Source organism: Schistocerca cancellata, chromosome 2 (assembly GCF_023864275.1).
Source record: "Schistocerca cancellata isolate TAMUIC-IGC-003103 chromosome 2, iqSchCanc2.1, whole genome shotgun sequence".
In the NCBI taxonomy this organism is placed as follows: domain Eukaryota; kingdom Metazoa; phylum Arthropoda; class Insecta; order Orthoptera; family Acrididae; genus Schistocerca; species Schistocerca cancellata.
Window position 1 is genome coordinate 1101311199 of NC_064627.1, and position 14899 is coordinate 1101326097.

Consider the following 14899-nt stretch of genomic DNA (forward strand, 5'->3'; position numbering starts at 1 on the left):
TATCTTTTCGAACCACTTGCAGTTTCCTCACTCATCTCTTATAGTTAGAAAAAGACGAAATTCTGTTTCATTGCATTCTGTACAACACACATAATTAACACTGTTGCCATCACCATCTACTACGGGCTTAAACACTGACCAAGTTGAGCTTTTAAAATTTGGAACGAGCTCTATTGTTATGTACTCATCAACCATTAGATTTTGTTTTATTTCCCTTCTTCTGGACGTATTTTGCTATCTTTTCGAACCACTTGCAGTTTCCTCACTCATCACGTATAGTTAGAAAAAGACGAAATTCTGTTTCATTGCATTCTGTACAACACACATAATTAACACTGTTGCCATCACCATCTATTATGGGCTTAAACACTGACCAAGTTGAGCTTTTAAAATTTGGAACGGGCTCTATTGTTATGTACTCATCAAAAATTAAATTTTGTTTTATTTCCCTTCTTCTGGACGTATTTTGCTATCTTTTCGAACCACTTGCAGTTTCCTCACTCATCTCTTATAGTTAGAAAAAGACGAAATTCTGTTTCATTGCATTCTGTACAACACACATAATTAACACTGTTGCCATCGTCATCTACTACGGGCTTAAGCACTGACCAAGTTGGGCTTTTAAAATTTGGAACGAGCTCTATTGTCATGTACTCATCAATCATTAGATTTTGCTTTGTTTCCCTTCTTCTGGACGTATTTTGCTATCTTCTCGAACCACTTGCAGTTTCCTCACTCATCTCTTATAGTTAGAAAAAGACGAAATTCTGTTTCGTTTCATTCTGTACAACACACATAATTACCACTGTTGCCAGCACCAGCTATTACGGGATTAAACACTGACCAAGTTGAGCTTTTAAAATTTGGAACGAGCTCTATTGTTATGTACTCATCAACCATTAGATTTTGTTTTACTTCCCTTCTTCTGTACGTATTTTGCTATCTTTTCGAACCACTTTCAGTTTCCTCACTCATCTCTTATAGTTAGAAAAAGACGAAATTCAGTTTCATTGCATTCTGTACAACTCACATAATTAACACTGTTGCCATCACCATCTACTACGGGCTTAAACACTGACCAAGTTGAGCTTTTAAAATTTGGAACGAGCACTATTGTTATGTACTCATCAATCATTAGATTTTGTTTTATTTCCCTTCTTCTGGACGTATTTTGCTATCTTTTCGAACCACTTGCAGTTTCCTCACTCATCTCTTATAGTTAGAAATAGACGAAATTCTGTTTCGTTGCTTTCTGTACAACACACATAATTAACACTGTTGCCTTCACCATCTACTACGGGCTTAAACACTGACCAAGTTGAGCTTTTAAAATTTGGAACGAGCTCTATTGTTATGTACTCATCAATCATTAGGTTTTGTTTTATTTCCCTTCTTATGGACGTATTTTGCTATCTTTTCGAACCACTTGCAGTTTCCTCACTCATCTCTTATAGTTAGAAAAAGACGAAATTCTGTTTCATTGCATTCTGTACAAAACACATAATTAACACTGTTGCCATCACCATCTACTACGGGCTTAAACACTGACCAAGTTGAGCTTTTAAAATTTGGAATGAGCTCTATTGTTATGTACTCATCAACCATTAGATTTTGTTTTATTTCCCTTCTTCTGAACGTATTTTGCTATCTTTTCGAATCACTTGCAGTTTCCTCACTCATTTATTATAGTTAGAAAAAGACGAAATTCTGTTTCATTGCATTCTGTACAACACACATAATTAATACTGTTGCCATCACCATCTACTACGGGCTTAAAAACTGACCAAGTTAAGCTTTTAAAATTTGGAACGAGCTTTATTGTTATGTACTCATCAATCATTAGATTTTGCTTTGTTTCCCATCTTCTGGACGTATTTTGCTATCTTTTCGAACCACTTGCAGTTTCCTCACTCATCTCTTATAGTTAGAAAAAGACGAAATTCTGTTTCGTTGCATTCTGTACAACACACATGATTAACACTGTTGCCATCACCATCTACTACGGGCTTAAACACTGACCAAGTTGAGCTTTTAAAATTTGGAACGAGCTCTATTGTTATGTACTCATCAATCATTAGATTTTGTTTTATTTCCCTTCTTCTGGACGTATTTTGCTATCTTTTCGAACCACTTGCAGTTTCCTCACTCATCTCTTATAGTTAGAAAAAGACGAAATTCTGTTTCATTGCATTCTGTACTACACACATAATTAACACTGTTGCCATCACCATCTACTACGGGCTTAAACACTGACCAAGTTGAGCTTTCAAATTTGGAACGAGCTCTATTGTTATGTACTCATCAATCATTATATTTTGGTTTATTTCCCTTCTTCTGGACGTATTTTGCTATCTTTTCGAACCACTTGCAGTTTCCTCACTCATCTCTTATAGTTAGAAAAAGACGAAATTCTGTTTCATTGCATTCTGTACAACACACATAATTAACACTGTTGCCATCACCATCTACTACAGGCTTAAACACTGACCAAGTTGAGATTTTAAAATCTGGAACGTGCTCTGTTGTCATCTACTCATCAATCATTAGGTTTTGTTTTATTTCCCTTCTTATGGACGTATTTTGCTATCTTTTCGAACCACTTGCAGTTTCCTCACTCATCTCTTATAGTTAGAAAAAAACGAAATTCTGTTTCATTGCATTCTGTACAACACACATAATTAACACTGTTGCCATCACCATCTACTATGGCCTTAAACACTGAGCAAGTTGAGCTTTTAAAATTTGGAACGAGCTCTATTGTTATCTACTCACAAACCATTAGATTTTGTTTTATTTCCCTTCTTCTGGACGTATTTTGCTATCTTTTCGAACCACTTGCAGTTTCCTCACTCATCTCTTATTGTTAGAAAAAGACGAAATTCTGTTTCATTGCATTCTGTACAACACACATAATTTACACTGTTGCCATCATCATCTACTACGGGCTTAAATACTGACCAAGTTGAACTTTTAAATTTTGGAATGAGCTCTATTGTTATGTACTCATCAACCATGAGATTTTGTTTTATTTCCCTTCCTCTGGACGTATCTTGCTATCTTTTCAAACCACTTGCAGTTTCCTCACTCATCTCTTATAGTTAGAAAAAGACGAAATTCTGTTTCATTGCATTCTGTACAACACACATAATTAACACTGTTGCCATCACCATCTACTACAGGCTTAAACACTGACCAAGTTGAGCTTTTAAAATTTGGAACGAGCTCTATTGTTATGTACTCATCAACCATTAGATTTTGTTTTATTTCCCTTCTTCTGGACGTATTTTGCTATCTTTTCGAACCACTTGCAGTTTCCTCACTCATCTCTTATAGTTAGAAAAAGACGAAATTCTGTTTCATTGCATTCTGTACAACACACATAATTAACACTGTTGCCTTCACCATCTACTACAGGCTTAAATATTGACCAAGTTGAACTTTTAAAATTTGGAACGAGCTCTATTGTTATGTACTCATCAACCATTAGATTTTGTTTGATTTCCCTTCTTCTGGACGTATTTTGCTATCTTTTCGAACCACTTGCAGTTTCCTCACTCATCTCTTATGGTTAGAAAAAGACGAAATTCTGTTTCATTGCATTCTGTACAACACACATAATTAACACTGTTGCCATCACCATCTACTATAAGCTTAAACACTGACCGAGTTGAGCTTTTAAAATTTGGAACGAGCTCTATTGTTATCTACTCACAAACCATTAGATTTTGTTTTATTTCCCTTCTTCTGGACGTATTTTGCTATCTTTTCGAACCACTTGCAGTTTCCTCACTCATCTCTTATAGTTAGAAAAAGACGAAATTCTGTTTCATTGCATTCTGTACAACACACATAATTAACACTGTTGCCATCACCATCTACTACAGGCTTAAACACTGACCAAGTTGAGATTTTAAAATTTGGAACGAGCTCTATTGTTATGTACTCATCAACCATTAGATTTTGTTTTATTTCCCTTCTTCTGGACGTATTTTGCTATCTTTTCGAACCACTTTCAGTTTCCTCACTCATCTCTTATAGTTAGAAAAAGACGAAATTCTGTTTCATTGCATTCTGTACAACACACATAATTAACACTGTTGCCATCACCATCTACTATGGGCTTAAACACTGACCAAGTTGAGCTTTTAAAATTTGGAACGAGCTCTATTGTTATCTACTCACAAACCATTAGATTTTCTTTTATTTCCCTTCTTCTGGACGTATTTTGCTATCTTTTCGAACCACTTGCAGTTTCCTCACTCATCTCTTATAGTTAGAAAAAGACGAAATTCTGTTTCATTGCATTCTGTACAACACACATAATTAACACTGTTGCCATCACCATCTACTACGGGCTTAAACACTGACCAAGTTGAGCTTTTAAAATTTGGAACGAGCTCTATTGTTATGTACTCATCAACCATTAGATTTTGTTTTATTTCCCTTCTTCTGGACGTATTTTGCTATCTTTTCGAACCACTTGCTGTTTCCTCACTCATCACGTATAGTTAGAAAAAGACGAAATTCTGTTTCATTGCATTCTGTACAACACACATAATTAACACTGTTGCCATCACCATCTATTATGGGCTTAAACACTGACCAAGTTGAGCTTTTAAAATTTGGAACGGGCTCTATTGTTATGTACTCATCAAAAATTAAATTTTGTTTTATTTCCCTTCTTCTGGACGTATTTTGCTATCTTTTCGAACCACTTGAAGTTTCCTCACTCATCTCTTATAGTTAGAAAAAGACGAAATTCTGTTTCATTGCATTCTGTACAACACACATAATTAACACTGTTGCCATCGTCATCTACTACGGGCTTAAACACTGACCAAGTTGGGCTTTTAAAATTTGGAACGAGCTCTATTGTCATGTACTCATCAATCATTAGATTTTGCTTTGTTTCCCTTCTTCTGGACGTATTTTGCTATCTTCTCGAACCACTTGCAGTTTCCTCACTCATCTCTTATAGTTAGAAAAAGACGAAATTCTGTTTCGTTTCATTCTGTACAACACACATAATTACCACTGTTGCCAGCACCAGCTATTACGGGATTAAACACTGACCAAGTTGAGCTTTTAAAATTTGGAACGAGCTCTGTTGTTATGTACTCATCAACCATTAGATTTTGTTTTACTTCCCTTCTTCTGTACGTATTTTGCTATCTTTTCGAACCACTTGCAGTTTCCTCACTCATCTCTTATAGTTAGAAAAAGACGAAATTCAGTTTCATTGCATTCTGTACAACTCACATAATTAACACTGTTGCCATCACCATCTACTACGGGCTTAAACACTGACCAAGTTGAGCTTTTAAAATTTGGAACGAGCACTATTGTTATGTACTCATCAATCATTAGATTTTGTTTTATTTCCCTTCTTCTGGACGTATTTTGCTATCTTTTCGAACCACTTGCAGTTTCCTCACTCATCTCTTATAGTTAGAAATAGACGAAATTCTGTTTCGTTGCTTTCTGTACAACACACATAATTAACACTGTTGCCTTCACCATCTACTACGGGCTTAAACACTGACCAAGTTGAGCTTTTAAAATTTGGAACGAGCTCTATTGTTATGTACTCATCAATCATTAGGTTTTGTTTTATTTCCCTTCTTATGGACGTATTTTGCTATCTTTTCGAACCACTTGCAGTTTCCTCACTCATCTCTTATAGTTAGAAAAAGACGAAATTCTGTTTCATTGCATTCTGTACAAAACACATAATTAACACTGTTGCCATCACCATCTACTACGGGCTTAAACACTGACCAAGTTGAGCTTTTAAAATTTGGAATGAGCTCTATTGTTATGTACTCATCAACCATTAGATTTTGTTTTATTTCCCTTCTTCTGAACGTATTTTGCTATCTTTTCGAATCACTTGCAGTTTCCTCACTCATTTATTATAGTTAGAAAAAGACGAAATTCTGTTTCATTGCATTCTGTACAACACACATAATTAATACTGTTGCCATCACCATCTACTACGGGCTTAAAAACTGACCAAGTTAAGCTTTTAAAATTTGGAACGAGCTTTATTGTTATGTACTCATCAATCATTAGATTTTGCTTTGTTTCCCATCTTCTGGACGTATTTTGCTATCTTTTCGAACCACTTGCAGTTTCCTCACTCATCTCTTATAGTTAGAAAAAGACGAAATTCTGTTTCGTTGCATTCTGTACAACACACATGATTAACACTGTTGCCATCACCATCTACTACGGGCTTAAACACTGACCAAGTTGAGCTTTTAAAATTTGGAACGAGCTCTATTGTTATGTACTCATCAATCATTAGATTTTGTTTTATTTCCCTTCTTCTGGACGTATTTTGCTATCTTTTCGAACCACTTGCAGTTTCCTCACTCATCTCTTATAGTTAGAAAAAGACGAAATTCTGTTTCATTGCATTCTGTACTACACACATAATTAACACTGTTGCCATCACCATCTACTACGGGCTTAAACACTGACCAAGTTGAGCTTTCAAATTTGGAACGAGCTCTATTGTTATGTACTCATCAATCATTATATTTTGGTTTATTTCCCTTCTTCTGGACGTATTTTGCTATCTTTTCGAACCACTTGCAGTTTCCTCACTCATCTCTTATAGTTAGAAAAAGACGAAATTCTGTTTCATTGCATTCTGTACAACACACATAATTAACACTGTTGCCATTACCATCTACTACAGGCTTAAACACTGACCAAGTTGAGCTTTTAAAATTTGGAACGAGCTCTATTGTTATGTACTCATCAACCATTAGATTTTGTTTGATTTCCCTTCTTCTGGACGTATTTTGCTATCTTTTCGAACCACTTGCAGTTTCCTCACTCATCTCTTATGGTTAGAAAAAGACGAAATTCTGTTTCATTGCATTCTGTACAACACACATAATTAACACTGTTGCCATCACCATCTACTACGGGCTTAAACACTGACCAAGTTGAGCTTTTAAAATTTGGAACGAGCTCTATTGTTATGTACTCATCAACCATTAGATTTTGTTTTATTTCCTATCTTCTGGACGTATTTTGCTATCTTTTCGAACCACTTGCAGTTTCCTCACTCATCTCTTATAGTTAGAAAAAGACGAAATTCTGTTTCATTGCATTCTGTACAACACACATAATTAACACTGTTGCCATCACCATCTACTACGGGCTTAAACACTGACCAAGTTGAGCTTTTAAAATTTGGAACGAGCTCTATTGTTATGTACTCATCAACCATTAGATTTTGTTTGATTTCCCTTCTTCTGGACGTATTTTGCTATCTTTTCGAACCACTTGCAGTTTCCTCACTCATCTCTTATAGTTAGAAAAAGACGAAATTCTGTATCATTGCATTCTGTACAACACACATAATTAACACTGTTGCCATTACCATCTACTACAGGCTTAAACACTGACCAAGTTGAGCTTTTAAAATTTGGAACGAGCTCTATTGTTATGTACTCATCAACCATTAGATTTTGTTTGATTTCCCTTCTTCTGGACGTATTTTGCTATCTTTTCGAACCACTTGCAGTTTCCTTACTCATCTCTTATGGTTAGAAAAAGACGAAATTCTGTTTCATTGCATTCTGTACAACACACATAATTAACACTGTTGCCATCACCATCTACTACGGGCTTAAACACTGACCAAGTTGAGCTTTTAAAATTTGGAACGAGCTCTATTGTTATGTACTCATCAACCATTAGATTTTGTTTTATTTCCTATCTTCTGGACGTATTTTGCTATCTTTTCGAACCACTTGCAGTTTCCTCACTCATCTCTTATAGTTAGAAAAAGACGAAATTCTGTTTCATTGCATTCTGTACAACATACATAATTAACACTGTTGCCATCACCATCTACTTCGGGCTTAAACACTGACCAAGTTGACCTTTTAAAATTTGGAACGAGCTCTATTGTTATGTACTCATCAACCATTAGATTTTGTTTTATTTCCCTTCTTCTGGACGTATTTTGCTATCTTTTCGAACCACTTGCAGTTTCCTCACTCATCTCTTATAGTTAGAAAAAGACGAAATTCTGTTTCATTGCATTCTGTACAACACACATAATTAACACTGTTGCCATTACCATCTACTACAGGCTTAAACACTGACCAAGTTGAGCTTTTAAAATTTGGAACGAGCTCTATTGTTATGTACTCATCAACCATTAGATTTTGTTTTATTTCCCTTCTTCTGGACGTATTTTGCTATCTTTTCGAACCACTTGCAGTTTCCTCACTCATCTCTTATAGTTAGAAAAAGACGAAATTCTGTTTCATTGCATTCTGTACAACACACATAATTAACACTGTTGCCATCACCATCTACTACGGGCTTAAACACTGACCAAGTTGAGATTTTAAAATTTGGAACGAGCTCTATTGTTATGTACTCATCAACCATTAGATTTTGTTTTATTTCCCTTCTTCTGGACGTATTTTGCTATCTTTTCGAACCACTTGCAGTTTCCTCACTCATCTCTTATAGTTAGAAAAAGACGAAATTCTGTTTCATTGCATTCTGTACAACACACATAATTAATACTGTTGCCATCACCATCTACTACGGGCTTAAACACTGACCAAGTTGAGCTTTTAAAATTTGGAACGAGCTCTATTGTTATGTACTCATCAACCATTACATTTTGTTTGATATCCCTTCTTCTGGACGTATTTTGCTATCTTTTCGAACCACTTGCAGTTTCCTCACTCATCTGTTATAGTTAGAAAAAGACGAAATTCTGTTTCATTGCATTCTGTACAACACACGTAATTAACACTGTTGCCATCACCATCTACTATGGGCTTAAACGCTGACCAACTTGAGCTTTTAAAATTTGGAACGAGCTCTATTGTTATGTACTCATCAACCATTACATTTTGTTTGATTTCCCTTCTTCTGGACGTATTTTTCTATCTTTTCGAACCACTTGCAGTTTCCTCACTCATCTCTTATAGTTAGAAAAAGACGAAATTCTGTTTCATTGCATTCTGTACAACACACATAATTAATACTGTTGCCATCACCATCTACTATGGGCTTAAACACTGACCAAGTTGAGCTTTTAAAATTTGGAACGAGCTCTATTGTTATGTACTCATCAACCATTACATTTTGTTTGATTTCCCTTCTTCTGGACGTATTTTGCTATCTTTTCGAACCATCTGCAGTTTCCTCACTCATCTCTTATAGTTAGGAAAAGACGAAATTTTGTTAATGTAATGTCAGTACTACACCATAATGCTTTTTTGTCAAGTAATAAGACAAAGTGTCTTTAAAATACATTAAATACCATGTTTTATAAACGATTTCCTAAAATTTGTTAACGATTCGAGTGTCATTTGTGTGACTACATCGTAATATGTTTGCTAGTAACTGTGTTGGAGCAGCTGTTCTACAAAGAATCTGTTTTAGAATTATAAGGATGGTACAGTGTTGTACAACTGCCGCCAGCTCGGTTACAAACATTAAAAATGCCCTAGAGTGCATGAATAGGGAAGAGACGAGTAGTGTCTCAAGGAAATAAGATAAAGTAGCCGATATGAGTAAAAACGATAAGGAACTAAGGAGCAATATGTTGCATAATACAGAATGGCAGTTTTTGACGTGTGCTCTGCAAAGGTTAATAAAAAAAGCCTTATGTTCCTTTGGATAAAACTTAGAATGAGACAAGAAGCTTTGAGACATAATAGGTATTTTAGTGGATACTAACACATAGATCGCTGTATGTTGAGAAATGAAGATAATCTCTGTCTGATCGCTTTCTAGATTGCACGTGAAAAAATTTGAATATATTTTGGAGGAAAATAGCCTTAGAAACAGATACAGAAAAATGAGAAATGGGAGGGACTGTGATATTACACTCCTGGAAATTGAAATAAGAACACCATGAATTCCTTGTCCCAGGAAGGGGAAACTTTATTGACACATTCCTGGGGTCAGATACATCACATGATCACACTGACAGAACCACAGGCATATAGACACAGGCAACAGAGCATGCACAATGTCGGCACTAGTACAGTGTATATCCACCTTTCGCAGCAATGCAGGCTGCTATTCTCCCATGGAGACGATCGTAGAGATGCTGGATGTAGTCCTGTGGAACGGCTTGCCATGCCATTTCCACCTGGCGCCTCAGTTGGACCAGCGTTCATGCTGGACGTGCAGACCGCGTGAGACGACGCTTCATCCAGTCCCAAACATGCTCAATGGGGGACAGATCCGGAGATCTTGCTGGCCAGGGTAGTTGACTTACACCTTCTAGAGCACGTTGGGTGGCACGGGATACATGCGGACGTGCATTGTCCTGTTGGAACAGCAAGTTCCCTTGCCGGTCTAGGAATGGTAGAACGATGGGTTCGATGACGGTTTGGATGTACCCCAGGAGCAACAGTGTCCCTAATTTGCTGGGAAGTGGCGGTGCGGTCCCCTACGGCACTGCGTAGGATCCTACGGTCTTGGCGTGCATCCGTGCGTCGCTGCGGTCCGGTCCCAGGTCGACGGGCACGTGCACCTTCCGCCGAACACTGGTGACAACTTCGATGTACTGTGGAGACCTCACGCCCCATGTGTTGAGCAATTCGGCGGTACGTCCACCCGGCCTCCCGCATGCCCACTATACGCCCTCGCTCAAAGTCCGTCAACTGCACATACGGTTCACGTCCACACTGTCGCGGCATGCTACCAGTGTTAAAGACTGTGATGGAGCTCCGTATGCCATGGCAAACTGGCTGACACTGACGGCGGCGGTGCACAAATGCTGTGCAGCTAGCGCCATTCGACGGCCAACACCGCGGTTCCTGGTGTGTCCACTGTGCCGTGCGTGTGATCATTGCTTGTACAGCCCTCTCGCAGTGTCCGGAGCAAGTATGGTGGGTCTGACACACCGGTGTCAATGTGTTCTTTTTTCCATTTCCAGGAGTGTATATGAAGTGGTACATGGTAGCCCTAATAAATGTTTATTTGTGGTTGATGACGGCTACCGATGCACGTAACGAAATTAATAATAAACATACACTCTAGGAGGAAGAGAAATGGACACTCACCCGGACATGTTTGCCGATTTTTTGACACACAGTCGTTAGTAAAAACAAAGTACGGGTACTCTATGTCTCCAGCTGTGAATTCTTCGTCGTACTTCCCTGTCCTAAAGTATTTGCCCCTTTTATTTTTTCAAAACAAACTCGTGCACTTTTTTTTTTCAATCGAGACACACGTAAAACAGGACATTAGGTTTTCGCACAATCGATTTCGTCAGTTTCTGACGCTACAAAAAATTACCATATACTGAGGCTCAGAAATCTTAGTTTGCTAAAATTAGTAAAAACTAGTAAGTAACTATGATAAAAACTAAATTGAGCCTTACGACGTGGCAGGGGCATGTAGAAGTCAAAGCTACAATCGTGAGCTGTATATGTTGACTTAAACTTACTTCCCAACGCGCCCAGGCCCAAGGCGTGCAGTTCTGGTTAAATTGTAAAAGCAAAACATCATTTACATAAAGTATCCAGAAAATAAAGTACCTGCATCCAGTTGTGGGTATGAGAGGTGATAGCTTTAAAATGATCGAAGGGTCTGCAGTGCAAGGCCTCTTCCGCACTATGCAGCTAAGGTGACGAGCGCGGTGACGTCACGGCCTCGTATAGACCGAGTCTACTGGCTAGTGCAGCACAGTGCGGAGTCGGGCAGTGGATCTGACTCACCTGAAGGTCCGACACGGCTGCCGCAGCCCGCCGCACTCCGCTCACAAGCAGGCGGCACAGCAACGCCTGTGCGGTGACGTCACGGGCTCGTTTCGTCCGGGACTGCTGAAGTTTAGAACTGACAAGGGAACCTCCCCATCGCACCCCCCTCAGATTTAGTTATAAGTTGGAAAGGTGGATAGGCCTTGAAAAACTGAACACAGATCAATCGAGAAAACAGGAAGAAGTCGTGTGGAACTATGAAAAAAATAAGCAAAATATACAAACTGAATAGTCCATGCGCATGATAGGTAACATCAAGGACTAATTAAGCTCAGGAGCGTCATGGTCCCGTGGTTAGCGTGAGCATTTGCGGAACGAGGGGTCCTTGGTGCAAGGCTTCTCTCGAGTGAAAAGTTTAATTTTTCATTTTCAGTTTATGTGACAAACTCTTATGTTTTCATCACTTTTTTCGGAGTGATTATCACATCCACAACAAAATCTAAATCGGGCAAGGTAGAAGAATCTTTTTACCCATTGCCAAGTGTACAAGTTAGGGGCGTCGACAACATATTCCTGTCATGTGACACACATGCCGTCACCAGTGTCGTATAGAATACATCAGACGTGTTTTTCTGTGGAGGAATCGGTTGACCTATGACCTTGCGATCAAATGTTTTCGGTTCCCATTGGAGAGGCATGTCCTATCGTCTACTAATCGCACGGTTTTGCGGTGCGGTCGCAAAACACAAACACTACACTTATTACAGTGAACAGATACGTCAATGAACGAACGGACAGATCATAACTTTGCGAAAATAAAGAAAGAAAACTTATCACTCGAGGGAAGACTGAAACCAATGACCTCTCATTCCGCAGCTGCTCACGCTAACCACGGGACCACGGCACTCCCGAGCTCACACACTCCTTGAAGTTGCCTATGTTGCACATGGACTACTCAGTTTGAATATTTTGCTTATTTTTTTCATAGTTCCACACAATTTCTTCCTGTTTTCTCGATTGATCTGTGTTCAGTTTTTCAAGGCCTATCCATTGTGCCAACTTACAACTAAATCTGAAGGGGGGAGCGATGGGGAGGTTCCCTTGTGAGTAGTGCGGCGCGTACCAGTGAAACAGGCCGCTTTGCAGGATTCTGGCCAGCGGCATCTGCTTACATGAATCAGAGTGAGAGAGGCTTCATGAGCAACGCCTAGGCCACTTGCAGGACAAAATACCAGAGATGAATCAAGAATTTTACAACCCACGGAATGGAGAAAGACAAGTAACAAATTTCCAGTTGGCAGATGTGTGCAATTTCTAACAAACTGCGCCTTCATTGATTTATATGTATGTATTTTTGTTTAATGCTACGTCCGTGTTCTTAGTTTCTGAGACTTACCTATTCATTTCCTGCTTACCTTGACTTTAAGACAGAGCACACTCGCACATATGTCGGTGGTGCAAAAAGTTTCCTCATCATTTTTGAAGTTCAGCTGAAAAAAATTACTCTTAGGAAATCTTACGATAATACTGTGTAACAAATGGTTCAAATGGCTCTGAGCACTACGGGACGTAACTTCTGAGGTCATCAGTCCCCTAAAACTTTGAACTACTTATACCTAACTAACCTAAGAACATCACAAACAACCATGCCCGAGGCAGGATTCGAACCTGTGACGGTAGCGGTCGCACGGTTCCAGACTGTAGCGCCTAGAACCACTCGGCCACCCCGGCTGGCACTGTGTAACACCACTCCTATTATTTATAATGGCGTCACTGGAGTCCACAAATTCCTTGGGTTGCGCCGTATCTGTAGGGAACCATTAGATCCAACAGAGCTTTCAAATAGCGGAAGTGTTCACTGCTATGTTTTTCCCGCTTTTCCAAATATTCGAAAATCTTTTCTATGGGATTAAGATCATGTCTCTCAACTGGCCAATGAAGCTGCAATATGCAACCTGACTGTTCGCAAAATGAAGAACGTATGAATGCAGCCCTACGAACACGCATGTTGTCATTTTCGAAGAGAAGAGTATCGACAACCTACTCATCAACTAGCGGCAAAAGAAAGTGCAACACTTGGTCAGCAGAAACATTAAAAGAAAATTCGAGGTTCACGTTCACAGTAACACGAATGAGTGAGTCTATAACACTAATGTCCGCTACTGATATACTATAACCTCAAAGCTGGAGGCGGTTCGTATAGTGAAATCATTTTTATTAAAGCAATTACAGTATAAAGAAGCAGAGTAGTGTTACCCCCTGAAAGGAATTTTGTTGTGTTGACCGTGATGTACCTAACGGAGGTGGCTTATCGGAAGAGAAAGTCAGAATTACGTAAATATTTAAATAGTAAGAAACAATATTTTACTTATCCACACCGTTCCAATGATAATAAAAACGGTCGCCAGAGTAATTAGTCATAAGAATGAGTAACACTCTTATTCACGAAACTTAAAATAAGTAACTTCAATGAGCAAATACAGCCTATAGTGCAATGAACTCTGGCACCTGAATATGTTCACGTTAAGGTTGGAGCTGAAAGAGCAGAACAAACTATTTGCATGAGTATAACAGATAACGATACACACTATTTCCTTCAGAACTTAGTCAAAATGAATGGTCTCAATAACAATACTATTAATATTCACTGTAGAGTCATTAATTGGACATAGGTTCAGTATTACTTTTAAAATATTTTCCTGTCTGACGAGAAATTGTAAATGTAGTTCACTGCAAAATTATGAACTGGCCGTAGGTTAAGTCTCTCTCAGCTAAATACTTTTCTGTTTAGAAAGAAAGTTAAATGTATTTAACTAAGAAACACTTTCTCACTGACCTTTGAATAAAAGACGTAACTGTTATCACATCAGGCATTGACTCACCTGGTACAGTGGGCAACAAGCTCTATTATTCATTTACTGAACAAAACTTTATAAGCCTCAGTTTTAAGAACTTTTAATTTTGGAAGTTGGCAGCAACTCTTTTAATACCTGTTTGTAATACTTTATTACTTTAGATTCTATTTTTCACTTTAGCTTTTTTCAGTTATAATTTACCTTGTATCTGAGTACACTACAATATCCAATGAGCTGATCCTTCACTGTATATTTCTACAACTGCTTGGTTCCTTTCCAGTGATTGTGCAACGTGGTGGCGAGTGCATGTTGGTGGGTGGATTTGCAGGCGGAAATGCTGGA